This window comes from Phragmites australis, chromosome 20, assembly GCF_958298935.1.
Source record: "Phragmites australis chromosome 20, lpPhrAust1.1, whole genome shotgun sequence".
Classification (NCBI taxonomy): Eukaryota; Viridiplantae; Streptophyta; class Magnoliopsida; order Poales; family Poaceae; genus Phragmites; species Phragmites australis.
The window spans coordinates 13,798,495-13,814,316 of NC_084940.1; the positions used below are offsets into that span (position 1 = coordinate 13,798,495).

At 61.5% G+C, this 15,822-nt stretch overlaps 1 pseudogene; it reads left to right on the top strand.

Annotated features, from left to right (window-relative positions):
• The first annotated feature begins 111 nt into the window (after positions 1-111).
• LOC133901777 (uncharacterized) overlaps positions 112-15,822 on the top strand; it is a 43,463-nt pseudogene continuing 27,752 nt past the window's right edge.

Below are 15,822 nucleotides of genomic sequence, written 5' to 3' on the forward strand. Positions count from 1 at the left end.
AGAAGATTCAAAGGCGAATTAGTCAAGGTTGATTCGTCAAATTGGACACAGTCCTAGGACAAAAATGATGCACGTTTCTTACGGATGCTGGATTCCAACAGATCATGGCCTAAAAATTCCAAGAGCAGCTAAAATACAGCAAGTGGCCCATCTTGTAGTCATCGTTGACCTCAAACTAAGCATCTCCTCTAGGCTGCAATCTTGCTCTCCCCGTGAGCTTTGTACATTCATCCATGGCACTGATCCTGGACGCCTTCGTGCCCATGCTTGGCCGAATGGTCGCCGACGCGGTCAAGGAGAGGCTTGACATGCTCCTGGGTGTGCCCGGCGAGATGAAAAGGCTCGAGGCCACACTGGAGGACCTCGGCAACGTCCTCGGCGACGCAGAGAGGAAGCGCATCACTGATATGGCCGTCGAGGCCTGGGTCCAGGAGCTCAAGGACGTCATGTACGACGCCGACGACGTCCTCGACCAGTGGCGCATGGAGGCCCCCAGCAACCGTGCGCCCAAGCGCTCCTCCCCTCTTTCAGGCTGCTGCGTGCCTCTCTTCACGTGCTTGCACGACCCCGTGCTCGCCCACGCCATGGCCGGGCAAATCAAGGAGCTGAACCGGAGGCTGGAGAGCGTGTGCAAGCGGAGCTCCATGTTTCACTTCGTCAGGGCTTCATCCTTCTCCCTCTGGCAGCATACAGCGCTGGCGCGCAAGACAAGCTCGGTGTTCGTCCACGCCGATCTCGTCGGGGAAAGGATAGAGGAGGATGCAAACACGCTGGTGGAGGCGTTGACCAGCGACGATCGGCGTGAAAACGTCCTTGTCGTGGCCGTCACAGGCGCCGGGGGGATCGGGAAGACCACCCTCGCCAAGAGGGTCTTCGACGACCAGCGCGTGCGGGACGAGTTCGACCAGAGGGTCTGGGTGTGCGTGTCGCAGGACGTGAACGAGGCTGACCTTTTGTGGTCGGTGATCGGAGGCGCTGGAAGCGAGCACCAGCACGACGCCTTGTGGGACAGGTCGTCGCTCGAGCCCGCGCTCCAGCGCGCGGTCTTAGGAAAGAAGGTCCTGCTGGTGATGGACGACGTGTGGAGCGACGAGGCGTGGAACGCGCTGCTCCGGGACGCGTTCAGGGCCGGCGCCCGTGGCGGTAGCCGAGTCCTCGTCACGACGAGGAATGTGATGGTCGCCCGGCAGATGAAGGCCGTGCACATCCACCGCGTGGAGAAGCTGCAGCCCGAAGACGGGTGGCGATTACTCAAGAACCAGGTCCGTGTCTGTCTCTCTGTCTGCAGTGCCATGATTTTTTAAGAGTGTATAACGAGAACGCACTTACGCGTACACTACTCACGCGCACCACACATTAACACCACACCGCGTTTTCCTTAGACCATCTAAGGATTCCTGTTAGGGACTAAAATCTATTTACACGTTTCTTTTAGTGTTTTAAAAAAAATTTATGGTTTTATCACGAAACGATTCTCAAATTTATTCTCTTCAAAACAGAATTCTCTATCCCTTCACTTTACGAATCCCTTCGAAGAGAAACGGTTAAAAATAAAAAAAATATATAAACAGGAAGAGAAATAAAAAAGAATAAAAAAATATAAAATTAGAGATAATCTTACACGAGCGAGGAAAGGGATTAGAGGGCATTAAAACTCCGATGGGTGGGAAACATACCGTACCAATGTGTCGGTGTATTTAGAACCAGGGGTCCCTAAGTCCCGAGGCCAGGCCAGCCATCCACCACATATCACCACCCTGCAAGGTAGGTAGAAGCTAAGTCCCGGGAGAAGGTGCTCGGGGCCGCCGCTTCTAGTTCCTGAGCACCCTAGTTCCCCGATGATCCGCAGAGCCCAAATACCAAGAAGGAAGTGCTCGGGAGAGAGTGCTCGGGGCTGCACGTGGCAGCCCCCGAGGACTCGGTGCCCCGAAGGTCCCACCGAAGTACTCGGGAGAGAGTGCTCGGGGCTGCACGTGGCAGCCCCCGAGGACTCGGTGCCCCGAAGGTCCCACCGAAGTGCTCGGGAGAGAGTGCTCGGGGCTGCACGTGGCAGCCCCCGAGGACTCGGTGCCCCGAAGGTCCCACCGAAGTGCTCGGGAGAGAGTGCTCGGGGCTGCACGTGGCAGCCCCCGAGGACTCGGTGCCCCGAAGGTCCCACCGAAGTGCTCGGGAGAGAGTGCTCGGGGCTGCACGTGGCAGCCCCCGAGGACTCGGTGCCCCGAAGGTCCCACCGAAGTGCTCGGGAGAGAGTGCTCGGGGCTGCACGTGGCAGCCCCCGAGGACTCGGTGCCCCGAAGGTCCCACCGAAGTGCTCGGGAGAGAGTGCTCGGGGCTGCACGTGGCAGCCCCCGAGGACTCGGTTCCCCGAAGGTTCGCGCAAGATCATTCAACGACCCGAAGGGTCCCGTCGTCAGGGTGTCATCCAGTCAAAGGCCCAATGCCGCATTTAATAGGCACGCGCGGTCTGACATCCTGACATCCTGATATTCTCAGCTGCCCACGCCCCAGTGTCAGACCCTGCCATACACTGGCAGGGGGGCGTGGGTCCATTAAATGCACGGGTCCCGTTCCATTTTATCCAGGTGCCTCGGGATAACGTTGCCAAAATCGAAGCGCTCGGCCTGCCACCCTGCCCTGGCAGAAGAACAAGACAGGGTGGGCGCACCGGGCACCTCTGAGGCTGCCCGGTGAGCCCTTTTCATGGCGCCCCGAGGCTCCCGCAGCGGCTGGTGGTCGAATGTGCGCCGCATCTCTCCACCGCCCCTGTCACTTCGCCAAGATGAAATGATTACGCCTTTCTCCGTGGCACCTTGGCATTCACGTCCCCTCTTTCCCATTCAGGATATGTTGAGGTCGGCGCGCCTATAAAAGGAAAGGATGGAGAACACTAGAGAAAAAGAGAGCAAGAGCCCCCGACCACAAGACGACCAAGAGACCAGACAACCAACAATCTCCGGCGAACCAGGCCAAAAATAGATCGACAGACACTCGAACCAGCTCAAGTTAAGCTAGAACAGAAGAGCCTCAAGCTCTTTGTAAACAGTTCTCCCCTTAGAACCAGATATCTCCTTGAAGAATCCCCTTCAAGGATAAATATAGCGCTCATACAGGAGTAGGGTGTTACGCCTCCGTGCGGCCCGAACCTGTCTAAAACCCGGCGTACCCACTTTTCCTTGCATTAGGGTGATCGTCTCCCACCAGCCATCGCATTTATTTCCGTTCCCGATTATTTCCCACACAAGCTTTTCCAGGATCATCCCCCCGGCCGAATCTCTAAAAAAGGGGTCTCTCGGGATCCCTGCGACAGGAGTTCACTCTCCGACAGCTGGCGCGCCAGGTAGGGGGGAATATCCCTGGATTGTTTGTTTCACTTTTTTCTCCACAGGAAAAGATGGCCGGTGGGCACCGTCTCCAGCGTTCCGGCTCCACTTCCAGTAACGGAACGCTGCCCCACGAAGAAAGCCCCGTCGCTGCTGCGTACCCGCGGCAGCCGCCATCCACGCGTGCGGTTTTTCCCGCCCAAGGGGATCAAGGCGCTGGGCCCATCAGCGCCGCCGCCGCTGCCGACGTACTTTCCGACCCCCAGCAGGTGGTCGGGACTCCGGCCGCCAGGTCTGCCTCTGGACCACGTCGGGTGCCGCCTCGGCGCAGGCTCGCTTTCAGTGAGGCCAGCCCAGGGAGCGCGTTGCTTGCGGCACAAGCTCTCCTCAGACACCCGCCCATTCAGGCCACGCCAAACACTCCGGAAGGCCGGTGGATGCAAGATGTCGTCGCTTTGGTCGGCACTGCTCGTCGCCAGGTGCAGGCCGGGAGTCCTCGCGCCACTTCTCAGCACGGTGCCGCCAGAGCCGGCTCCTCAGCGGGCAACACCCGCACGGGCCGAGGGGTCTCCAGGCGGAGTGCCGTCTCCCTGGCCATGTCCGGAGCCCAGGACCTTCGTTTGCACCTTGACGAGCGGAGGGGCCACGAAGATGCCCGAGTCACTCTCGAACGTCAGCGGGAGACCCGGCAGGGGGTTGGGGCAGAGGACCAGGCTTCCTCTCTCCCGGCCCACGACCACCGGGGATCCCCGGCTCGCCGCTTCTCGCCACCGAGAACCCCCGCTCGTGCTGCGGGGTACGGCACCGGTTGCCGTGCCTTCACCACCGAGCTCTGCTGGGTGAGGTGGCCTTCCAAGTTCCGCCCCGAGCTGCCGGAGAAGTACGATGGGTCCATCGACCCCGTCGAGTTCCTCCAGATCTACACGACGGCCGTCCAAGCGGCCGGAGGCAGCGAAAAGGTGATGGTAAACTATTTTCATGTTGCCTTGAGGGGTTCCGCCCGCTCTTGGCTTATGAACTTACCCCCAGGATCCATCAGCTCCTGGGATGACCTGTGCCACCAATTCGTGGCCAACTTTCAGGGCACGTTCGCACGTCCCGGTTTGGAGTGCGACCTCCACGCCGTCCAACAGCAGGAAGGGGAGACGCTACGGCGATTTATACAGCGTTTCAGCCAGGTTCGCAACACTATTCCGCGAGTGGCCCCCCATGCTGTTATTGTTGCTTTCCGGCAGGGCGTCCGTGACGAGCGGATGCTCGAGAAGCTAGGTACGCACGAGATCGAGACCCCTGCGGAACTTTTCGCACTGGCCGATAAGTGCGCCAAGGCTGCGGAGGCCAGGGCGTGGCATGCTCCTCGCCCCGCTCCCGATCAGCCAAGTTCTTCCCGCTTTGATAAGCGGGAAAAGAAAAAGAGAAGGAAGCGCGAGGCAGCTCCCGTCGAGCCAGCCCAAGTCCCCGCTCACAGGGTACCGCAAGAGCCCGATCACCGGCAAGAGCATCAGCCGTGTGTCGGTCGGCGCCCCGTCAGGGCCCCTGCTCGGGCTCCTCCTCGGGCCTCTGTGCCCGCGAGGGCCCCGGCACCGGCTAGGGCGCCAGCTCCAGCAAGAGCCCCGGCCCCTGGCCGAGCTCCTATTCCAGCAAGGGCCCCCGCTCCCGCGGGGCCCGAGCCAGGTAAATGGTGTCCCATACACCTGACCAGATGGCACGACCTCACGGAGTGTCGTACGGTCAAAGGACTCGTGGAGCAGCGCCAGAGGGAGCGCGACGAGTCCCGCGGAGGAGGCGATACCGAGGTCGTCCCCAACAACGCCGAGCTCGGCTTCCAGGATCCCGAGCATGCGGTCGCCTTCATCGACGGGGGCGCTTACACAATCTGCTCGCGCTGTGGCATCAAGGTCATGCGGCGCGAAGTGTGCTCGGCAACCCCAAGCGAGGAGGCCACAAGACCCCTGAGGTGGTCGGATGCTCCGATCACGTTCAGCATGGCTGATCACCCCGTCAGTACTGCAGCCGTGGGACGGCTACCTCTGGTAGTGTCTCCCACTATCTGCAATGTTAAGGTCGGCAGAGTGCTGATCGACGGTGGTGCCGGCCTCAACCTCCTTTCCAAAGAGGCTTTTGAGAAGCTGCAAGTATCTTCCCGACGCCTAAAGCCGTCCCTCCCCTTCTGTGGAGTAACTCCCGAGCACTCCCTGCCCCTCGGGCAGGTCGAGTTGCCTGTCACATTCGGGAGCCGGGACAACTTCCGCACGGAGTGCGTCCTCTTCGATGTTGCGGAGCTCCCTCTCCCCTACAACGCCATCCTCGGGCGCCCGGCGCTCGCCAAGTTTATGATGGCCGTGCATTATGCATACCTTACGGTTAAGATGCCCGGCCCCGCAGGCTCTATCTCCGTGATCGCCGACTCCGGCGGCGCTGTCTCCTGCGCCGAACAATCATACATGGCTCTGGTCTCAGCGCAGGCCGAGGTTGATGGCTCTTCAGGGGGCCCGGGACCCTCTTCATCTAGACCCCGACTCGCCGCCGACACCTCTGTTCCAACGAAGGAGGTCGAGGTGGGCGAAGATGCTACCCAGGTTGTCCGTATCGGCAGCAACCTGGGCAGCAAATAGGAAAGCGCGCTCGTCGCCTTCCTCCGGGCTAACGTGGACGTGTTTGCCTGGCAACCGTCCGACATGCCCGGGATCCCTAGGGAGGTGATCGAGCATCACTTGGCTGTGCGTCCGGACGCCCGCCCAGTGAAGCAGAAGGTCCGGCGGCAGGCGCCAGAGCGCCAGGAGTTTATCCGCGAGCAGGTCCGCAAGCTCCTCGACGCCGGATTCATCCGAGAAGTCCTCCACCCCGACTGGCTAGCAAACCCAGTCATCGTCCCGAAGGCCAACGGCAAGCTTTGCATGTGCGTGGACTACACCGACCTTAACAAGGCTTGTCCTAAAGATCCCTTCCCCTTACCTCGCATTGATCAAATCGTAGATTCAACTGCGGGATGTGATCTTTTGTGCTTCCTAGATGCAAACTCTGGGTATCACCAGATTCGCATGGCCGTAGGGGACGAGGAAAAAACTGCTTTTACTACCCCGGTGGGGACTTATTGCTACATGTCAATGCCTTTCGGCCTGCGCAACGCTGGATCATCCTTCCAGCGCGCCATTCGTATCACTCTTAACTCGCAGGTTGGCCGCAACGTCGAGGCTTACGTCGACGATCTCGTGGTCAAAACCCGAGATCGCGCCACCCTGCTCAAGGACCTTGCCGAGACTTTCAATAGTCTCCGCTCTACCCGCCTCAAGCTCAACCCGGAGAAATGTGTATTCGGGGTGCCGGCGGGCAAGCTCCTTGGTTTCTTGGTCTCTGGCCGAGGAATCGAGGTCAATCCGGAGAAGATCCGGGCCATCGAGCAGATGCGACCCCCGGTTTGACTCAAGGAGGTCCAGCGCCTCGCCGGCTGCATGGCCGCCCTCGGGCGCTTCATCTCCAAGCTCGGGGAGCGAGGGCTCCCCCTCTTCAAGCTTTTGAAGAAATCCGGTCGTTTTGACTGGACGTCGGAAGCCGAGCAGGCCTTCCGCGACTTAAAAAAGTACCTTACCTCGCCACCCGTTTTGGTGGCCCCCTCCCAAGGTGAGCCCCTACTACTTTATGTTTCGGCCACTCCACAGGTCGTGAGCATAGTGCTGGTGGTGGAGCGCGATGAATGTTCGGGGCCGGGTGCTGGGTCCCAGCTCCCAGAGGCCCCCGACCGTTCACTTATCCTCGCGGCTCCCCCTGGGCAAGGGGTCGAGCCCGAACACACTGCTCTTCCTGGCAAAGGAATCGAGCCCGAGTGCCCGGCTAGCCCCGACCATACCACCGACCCTGGGGGCTGTGGCAGCCCCCCGGGTGGGGCCACCATCCGGGCCCGCCGGGTACAACGACCGGTGTACTTCGTCAGCGAGGTCCTCCGGGAGGCCAAGACAAGGTATCCCCAGGCGCAGAAGCTACTCTATGCCATGCTCGTCGCCTCCCGGAAGCTACGCCACTACTTCCAGGCGCACAAGATATCGGTGGTTACCACTTATCCACTGGGACCCATTCTCCGGAACCGGGAGGGCACTGGGCGCATTGTCAAATGGGCGGTTGAGTTGGCGGAGTTCGACCTACACTTCGTCTGTCGCCAGGCAATCAAAAGCCAGGCACTCTCCGACTTCTTGGCAGAATGGACGCCCGTCCCCTGCGTCATCCCAGAAGAGATCTCTGCCTATCCTGGGCACGACGCGCCAGGGTACTGGGTTATGCACTTCGATGGCTCCCTCTCGCTGAAAGGCGCAGGGGCCGGAGTGGTTCTCACCTCCCCAACAGGTGAAGAGCTCCGGTACGTCGTACAGTTGCAGTTTCGCGCATCCAACAACATGGCGGAGTATGAAGGTCTCATCGCCGGCCTCCGGGCTGCGGTGGGGCTCGGGATTCATCGCCTCCTGGTCAAAGGGGACTCCCAGCTGGTCGTCAACCAGGTTTCCAAGGAGTACCAGTGCACGGATCCTCAAATGGCAGCGTACGTGGATGCAGTCAGAAAGCTCGAGAGACGTTTCGACGGCCTCGAATTACGGCATATCCCTCGCCGCGACAATGCTCCAGCCGATGAGCTCTCTCGCCTGGCCTCCTCACGTGCGCGCGCCCCTGCCGGAGTCTTTGAAGAAAGACTCGCACGGCCTTCCGTCCTGCCTGCCGAACAGGATGAAGGGGAAACCTCGAACTCAATTCAGGGGACCCCGGCGGTACCCTCAGTGGGAAGTCCCGTCAGGGCGGCGCCGTCCGGCAAGTGCGCCGTGCTCGCCGAATGTTCTCAAGATGCCTCGTGGATGTCTGACATCCGAGGGTACTTGAAAGAAAAGTTCCTACCTGGGGATGAGGCGTCTGCCGAAAGGGTTGCTCGGCAGTCCAAACTCTATGCCATAGTAGATGGGGATCTCTACCGACGTAGCGCAGGAGGTGTCCTCCTGAAATGCATCTCTCGGGCAGAAGACGGCGATCTTCTCGCTGAGGTCCACGAGGGCGAGTGCGGTGGCCATTCATCGTTCCGCACGCTGGTCGGGAAAGCCTTCCGGCAAGGTTTCTACTGGCCTACAGCTCTCCAGGATGCTTCCGAGCTGGTTCGGCGCTGCAGGGCATGCCAGTTCCATGCAAAGCAGATTCACCAGCCAGCTCAGGCTCTCCATACCATTCCCCTGTCATGGCCTTTCGCGGTCTGGGGTTTGGACATTCTGGGTCCATTCCCCCGAGCAGTCGGGGGCTATGCATACCTATATGTCGCTATCGACAAATTCACTAAGTGGCCGGAGGCGGTCCCAGTCGTCAAGGTGACCAAAAACACGGCGCTCCAGTTTATCCGCGGCATCACCAGCCGCTTCGGTGTCCCCAATCGAATCATCACCGACAACGGCACCCAGTTCACTAGTGCCTTGTTCGGGGACTATTGCGAAGATCTCGGCATCAAGCTTTGCTTCGCTTCCGTCGCTCATCCTCAGAGTAACGGGCAGGTCGAGCGCGCCAATGCGGAGATACTGAAGGGCCTCAAAACCCGGACCTATAACGTACTCGCTAAGCACGGAAAGGGATGGGTAGACGAGCTGCCAGCCGTGCTATGGGCCAATCGGACTACGCCAAGCCGCGCCACCGGGGAGACTCCGTTCTTCCTCGTCTACGGCGCCGAAGCAGTCCTCCCCTTCGAGCTCACTCTGGGCTCCCCTCGAGTGCATGCATACTCTGAGGGTGAGCAGGAGCATCAAAGGCGCGACGACGTGGACTACCTGGAAGAGCGCCGACGGCTTGCTGCTGTCCGAGCGGCTCGGTACCAGCAGAGTCTGCGGCGTTATCATCTGCGCCATGTCCGGGCCCGGTCTCTCGAGGTGGGGGACCTAGTTCTCCGACGCATCCAGTCGCGCGAAGGAATGAATAAGTTGTCCCCTGTGTGGGAAGGTCCCTTCACCGTGATCGCGGTCCCCCGGGCAGGTTCTTTCAGGTTGGCGACGGAGGAAGGACAGCCACTCCCGAATCCGTGGAACATCGAGCATCTTCGACGCTTCTACCCGTAGATTGTCGTGTTCACAGTTCAGGTTAGTAAGGCCGGGGGCTTCTCCCTGCCCGAGCAGTATGAAGGCTTCGCCCCGTGGGGTAAGTCGCTGTCGCCCAACCTTGTAAATATTGCACATTAAGTTTTTCAATAAGCAATCGCTATGTCAAAATACTTTTTCTGGATTCCGTATGTTTAATCTGTCTGGTGAGGAGCTCGGTTGTGCGAGAAAAAGTTCGCTCTCTTTTTTTTCCCTGCTGACAAAAGAATCCCGATCGGTATGCATGCGAGCAGTCGCCGCTGACTTACGTCCGCCATGGTAGGCTGTGGTGTTCGGTGTCATGACAGGCTCCCGGGCACTACCAAGTTTCGGGGTGCTCCAGGTAATCCCATCGCTCGAGCTGCTCGAGTAGTCCGGAGCTCGGGCCCCCGGAGCGGGCTGTCGGTGCTCGGTCTGGTCTGTCATACCCGGGCGCCACCAAACCATAGGACCTCTGGGTTATGCCTCTGCCCGCTCTTGTCCGCCGGTTTGGGTGTTCGAGAGGTCTCGGGTCGAAAACGAGAGCAGTCTATAACAAGTACCGCACTGGCAAAGCGCACCAGACAAAGAAATCCTATTTTTTCTCTTAAGTCACAGGCTGGCGATCGCAAGCAGCTCGGCCGTGAGGGCTTTAATGCCCCGGCCTTTGGTCGGCCCCAAGGGTCCTCGGGTGGTCCTACCTCTTAGGCTCGGGTGGTCGAGATCACCCGACCCTAGGAGCCTCGTATGCCTCTGGGCACTCGGGCACTCCGTTGAAAGAATCGAGTCCCCGGGCACCCGAGCTCGGAAGCACATCCCTCCTGGATCGATGAGCTGGAAGGCCGACAGCTGTCCGGTGAGTGGTTATATTCAGACAAGTATGCTTTAAGTAAATTTATGTCCTCGAGTCACTCTCGGGGGCCCTCGCGGTTTAATCTGTTCTGCGAGGTGGCCTCCTCGCACGCAAAACCCTGCCGCGTGACTATTTTTTCCCAGAACGACAGAACGGTTTGCAGAAAAGAGTAGCGTGCTCCCGATAACGTCTGACCGAAGCCCTTCGTGGTGGTCGTGGTGTTCGGTCCGCTTTTAAGGACCCCGAGCACTACCGAGTCCTTGGGTGCCCTGGGTAATCCTATCGCTCGAGCTACTCGGGTAGTCCGGAGCTCAGGTCTCGGGGGCGGGCTGTCAGTGCTCGGCCTGGCCCGTTTAAAGCCCGGGCACCACCGGACCGCGAGGACTCTTGGTCACATTCTCGCCCGCACGCGTCTCCCTTCTACAAACTGAGTGGTCGCAAAGTGAAAAAGTGTTCATCAGGCACGGCGTGTTCCGCGCGGGATCAATCCATCTCCCGGACAAGGAAGTCTCTGTCTTTGTTCTTAACTTAGGCAATACGGATTCGTGAGAGCTTGAAGGCCGACTGTGCCAGTAACAGCGATCAAAGACAACTTCATCCTCGGGGACGGGAAGGTCGGGAACGGCCCGACTGAGTACTCCCCGGGACTTCGAAGTAAAACATCGGAAGAAGCATCGAACACATAGAGAAACTGGAGTTGCGAGCCCAGGGAAAAACAGCCATTTAATATTTATAGGATACTTCCAAGGCATTTTCTAAGGGTTCACTCCTACATCTACAAACAAAAGAAAAGAGGCTACAAAAGATCTAGTCGGCGGCAGAAGCGTCGGCTGAATCCTCTGAGTCATCCCCGGGGGCTGGCGGCGGCGGCACCTCTCGCCTGAAGCCGGCCGCCACCTCAGCGGCGGTGCTCCGGACCGCTGCCCGGGCGACCTCCCCCTCAGCCTCGACCACTCCCTCCCGCGCCGGCTCCAGTGGGAAGTTTGGGTCCCTGCTTCGGTAGCAGGCCAGGACGTGCTCGGCCACGGCACGTGCCAAGCCACGTCCCTCCCGGGCAGCAAGTTCCTGGACTGCCCAGGGCAGGGTCTCGAGGCGCTCACAGACCTGCTGCAGCCCCAACACTTGTCGTGCGGGGCCGTCGCCCTTCTTGTCGTCGACAAGCCGTCCAAGACCACCCTTCTCCACGGCCCGTCGCATCCGCCGGAGTATGTCCTCCAGCATATGCTCGAGGTTGACCCGCGAGACAAAGACAGTCTCGATTTTCTCCTTGGCGGCCCGCAGCTGTGCCTCGAGTCCCTGGTCCCCGGCCGGACCGGGAGCACCGCCAGCCATGGTGGGGACGGCAGCCTGCTTCGTCTTGGCCACCATCTCGGACAAAGCGCGTTCGCGCTCGGCCAGTTCCGCCTCGTGCTTCGCATTCTCCTCCGCCCTGGTAGCCGCGGCGGCCGTCACAGCAGCAGCTTCGCCCTCTCGGCGACTCAGTTCGCCTTCTCGGCGACTCAACTCATTCTCCCGCCGGGCCAACACATCCTCCTGCTGGGCCACCGAATCCTCCCGGGCACCAAGATCCGACGCCGATAGCTCATTGTCCACTTCCCGGACGGAGACGTCCTCCTCCCAGCGCTTGATTTCTTCTCTGATCTTCTGGAGATCGTCTTCCCAGCGCTGGAGATCGGCGCGCGTCTTCTCGGCCGCACCCTCCCGGCGGGCCAGCTCGGCTTGCCGCTCCTCCGCGGCCTGCTCCCGGGCTGCGACAGCCACCTCCCTCTCCTGCACCTGCCCCATCCTGGCAAGGGCCTCGGCAGCTTGCTGCCTCGACGCCTCGGCCAAGCGGGCGCCGTCTTCTCGTTCCCGCGCGGCCTCTGCCTGCGCGGTCTTCAGAGTTTCTCGTTCCCGCGCGGCTTCCGCGCGGATGTCTTCTAGGAGTTTCTGCTCCCGCGCGGCTGCCGCACGGGTCTCCTCCTGGGCGCCCGCCAGCTGCGCCTTCTCCAGTGCCAGGCGGGCGCACTCAGCTTCGAGCTCCCCCTCCTTGGCCCTCACCATTGCGCCCAGCTGCCCGACTGCTACTTGGACGCCTTTAATGGCGGCCAGGAAGGGATCGACAGGCCGGCCGGGCACTGGGGGGGCCCAGGCTTCTCCGCAGGATGCCTCCAGGGGGGCCCAGCTCTCCGCCGGGCCTTGCGCCGCCATCCGCCCCGGGCTCTGCCTAACCGGGGTAGGCTTCGCCGGAGCCAAGGTTTCGGACAGCGGCCGCATTCCCGCATCGGCCGCCCTGTCCGCCGGCCCCGGCAGAACATCCACCTCCACCATTATCCGCCCCGGGCTCTCCACGCCCGGGGTAGGTTCCGCCGGCGCCCTTCTCTCAGCCGCCGCCTCCGCCTCTCTCCCAGGGGCCGCCACGTCAATTGGCATCTCCGCCGTTCCTATGCCGGCCTCCGCTGTTGCAGCGGGCAGGCTCGGCTCTGGCCCCGGCGCCTGCTCTCTCTCCGTCACAGCAGCGCCTGCAGCCGGCCTGCGGGAGACAAGTGAAAGTTGTCAAAACTCAGTTCGGGCCGGAAATGCCCATGGAAAAGCAAGCAAGAAGACTCACCGATACCGCCATTTGGCCGCTGGGAGCCTGATGTCCGGGTCCGGCGCTGTCGGTCCTGACTCCTCCCGCCGCCTCTTCCGTTGGGGGCTCGGCTGAGCCGCTGCGCGGGGTACGGGCACCGTCGTGCGGGCCACGGGTGCCGCCGCACGGGTCTCGGTCTCCGCCGTGCGGGTCGCGGGTGCCGATGCAGGCCCCATCCGCACCAGGCGCGGCTCCAGCACCGGAAATGCCGCCGCTGCCGTCGGCGACGGTGGAGAATCCGGCACTAGGATCAAGGCCCGGGGACGCTTTCCCCGATCTCCCGGCGCCAACTCCTCAACAACTTCAGTGGCGCCCTCCTCTCTGGTATGGCGGCTGCCGCTTGCGGCGACCCCTTCACCAGCCTGCGCCGAGCTACCAGCGACCTCATCGCCAAGTAGTTCCTCCAGCCCGGGGAGTTCGGAGGCCTCAGGACTCCGGCTTCTTGGCCGGTCCACGGGCCCCTGGGCATCGAACTCCGGCAGCCCCGCCATAATGGCCACCCGGCTGGGGTTGGCACAGAGCGCCATCTCCGGCCACGGGAGTTCCGCCCGGCTCATATCCTCCGTTCCGGTGATCACCCTTGTCATCCCCCGCAGTTCCGCCGCCCCCAGATCCCAGCTCGCGCCAATCTGGGTCCTGGTGATGTCCTCCGGCCCGGTGTAGAACCAGCTCGGCCGGGCCCGTTCTCGCAGAGGCGCCAACCGACGACGCAGAAAATCCGCCACCACCATGACTGAGGTCAGCCCGCCCTCGCGTAGTTCCAGAATGCGCTCTAGCACCGGCTACAGTCTCGCATCTTCTGGTGGCGGTGCCTCCCACGTTGATCGCCGAGGTTCCGCCCCCTTCTCTGGCAATTCGAGGTGCTCGTGGGGGTCGATGTCGACGAAGAACCAGTCCCGTCGCCATTCCTCCCACTTGCTGCGCATCACCTGGGGAATGTAATGGTCCCCCAGGCCTTCCCGGAGCCGAAGGTTGTAGCACCCCGCGACGTCCGCCGTGGAGTGCCCCCTCTTCTTCCCCACCGGCCGAAGGACAAAGAAATGGCGAAGCAGCGTCGCCGACGGCATCACCCCCACGAACATTTCGCAAAGATGCGCGAAGACCGCCAACGCCACGACGGAATTGGGGCTTAGATGCACCAGTTGAATGCCGTACGTCTCCAGCACTTGCAGAAAGAAGGCGGAGAACGGCGGCACTAGCCCCGCCGCCACGAAGGAGGTGAAGAGGACGGTCCGCCCAGGGACAGTCGTCACCGGCGTCAGAGTCGCCGGCCTCACCGCCACAGCACCCTCCTGACCCTCCGGCACCAGCAGCTTCCTAATCTTATCCGCCGCCTCCTCGTTCCTCAGACGAGACTCCGGCAAGATGCTGTCCGAAGTTTTGTCCCGTCGTCCTCCTCCAACCCTCGTCATCTCGGCAAGATGGGGGATGTTTTTTGGTGGTGAAAAGAGAGAGAAGGGAGAATGCTCCGGTCGCCTGGGAGTTTCCTGAGGGCTTCGGAGCACGAAGAAGGCAAGTGCAAGAGAGCGTAAAAAGGGGAACGGACCGATCCGTTCCCCCTTTTAAATCTCAAAATTCGAAAACTGCCGCCCGAACGGTTCGCTCGGCGAAGCGTCGCCTCGATCGGTGCAACTGTCAGGCGAATCTCCCGCCGATCGCGCGATGTCAGCGATTGCCAGGCGTATTTTCCTCGATCTGCGCGGCAACCGCGCATGCCGCCCGGATGGATATCATACCCTTCGGAAATTGTGTGGACACGCGTCCACTCATTTTCCGGTTGGAACATACTTGAGGTCTAGGTCCGCAAGGGCCACCCCTCGAGAGCTGGCCACATGGCGTCCGCGCCAGCCTTGGCCTCGGTCGCGACGAAGGGCCCATTCGCAGTCTCCGTCCCATCGGCTACCAACGGGCCCGGGGGCTACTGTCGGTGTATTTAGAACCAGGGGTCCCTAAGTCCCGAGGCCAGGCCGGCCATCCACCACATATCACCACCCTGCAAGGTAGGTAGAAGCTAAGTCCCGGGAGAAGGTGCTCGGGGCCGCCGCTTCTAGTTCCCGAGCACCCTAGTTCCCCGATGATCCGCAGAGCCCAAATACCAAGAAGGAAATGCTCGAAAGAGAGTGCTCGGGGCTGCACGTGGCAGCCCCCGAGGACTCGGTGCCCCGAAGGTCCCACCGAAGTGCTCGGGAGAGAGTGCTCGGGGCTGCACGTGGCAGCCTCCGAGGACTCGGTGCCCCGAAGGTCCCACCGAAGTGCTCGGGAGAGAGTGCTCGGGGCTGCACGTGGCAGCCCCCGAGGACTCGGTGCCCCGAAGGTCCCACCGAAGTGCTCGGGAGAGAGTGCTCGGGGCTGCACGTGGCAGCCCCCGAGGACTCGGTGCCCCGAAGGTCCCACCGAAGTGCTCGGGAGAGAGTGCTCGGGGCTGCACGTGGCAGCCCCCGAGGACTCGGTGCCCCGAAGGTCCCACCGAAGTGCTCGGGAGAGAGTGCTCGGGGCTGCACGTGGCAGCCCCCGAGGACTCGGTGTCCCGAAGGTCCCACCGAAGTGCTCGGGAGAGAGTGCTCGGGGCTGCACGTGGCAGCCCCCGAGGACTCGGTTCCCCGAAGGTTCGCGCAAGATCATTCAACGACCCGAAGGGTCCCGTCGTCAGGGTGTCATCCAGTCAAAGGCCCAATGCCGCATTTAATAGGCACGCGCGGTCTGACATCCTGACATCCTGATATTCTCAGCTGCCCACGCCCCAGTGTCAGACCCTGCCATACACTGGCAGGGGGGCGTGGGTCCATTAAATGCACGGGTCCAGTTCCATTTTATCCAGGTGCCTCGGGATAACGTTGCCAAAATCGAAGCGCTCGGCTTGCCACCCTGCCCTGGCAGAAGAACAAGACAGGGTGGGCGCACCGGGCACCTCTGAGGCTGCCCGGTGGGCCCTTTTCATGGCGCCCCGAGGCTCCCGCAGCGGCTGGTGGT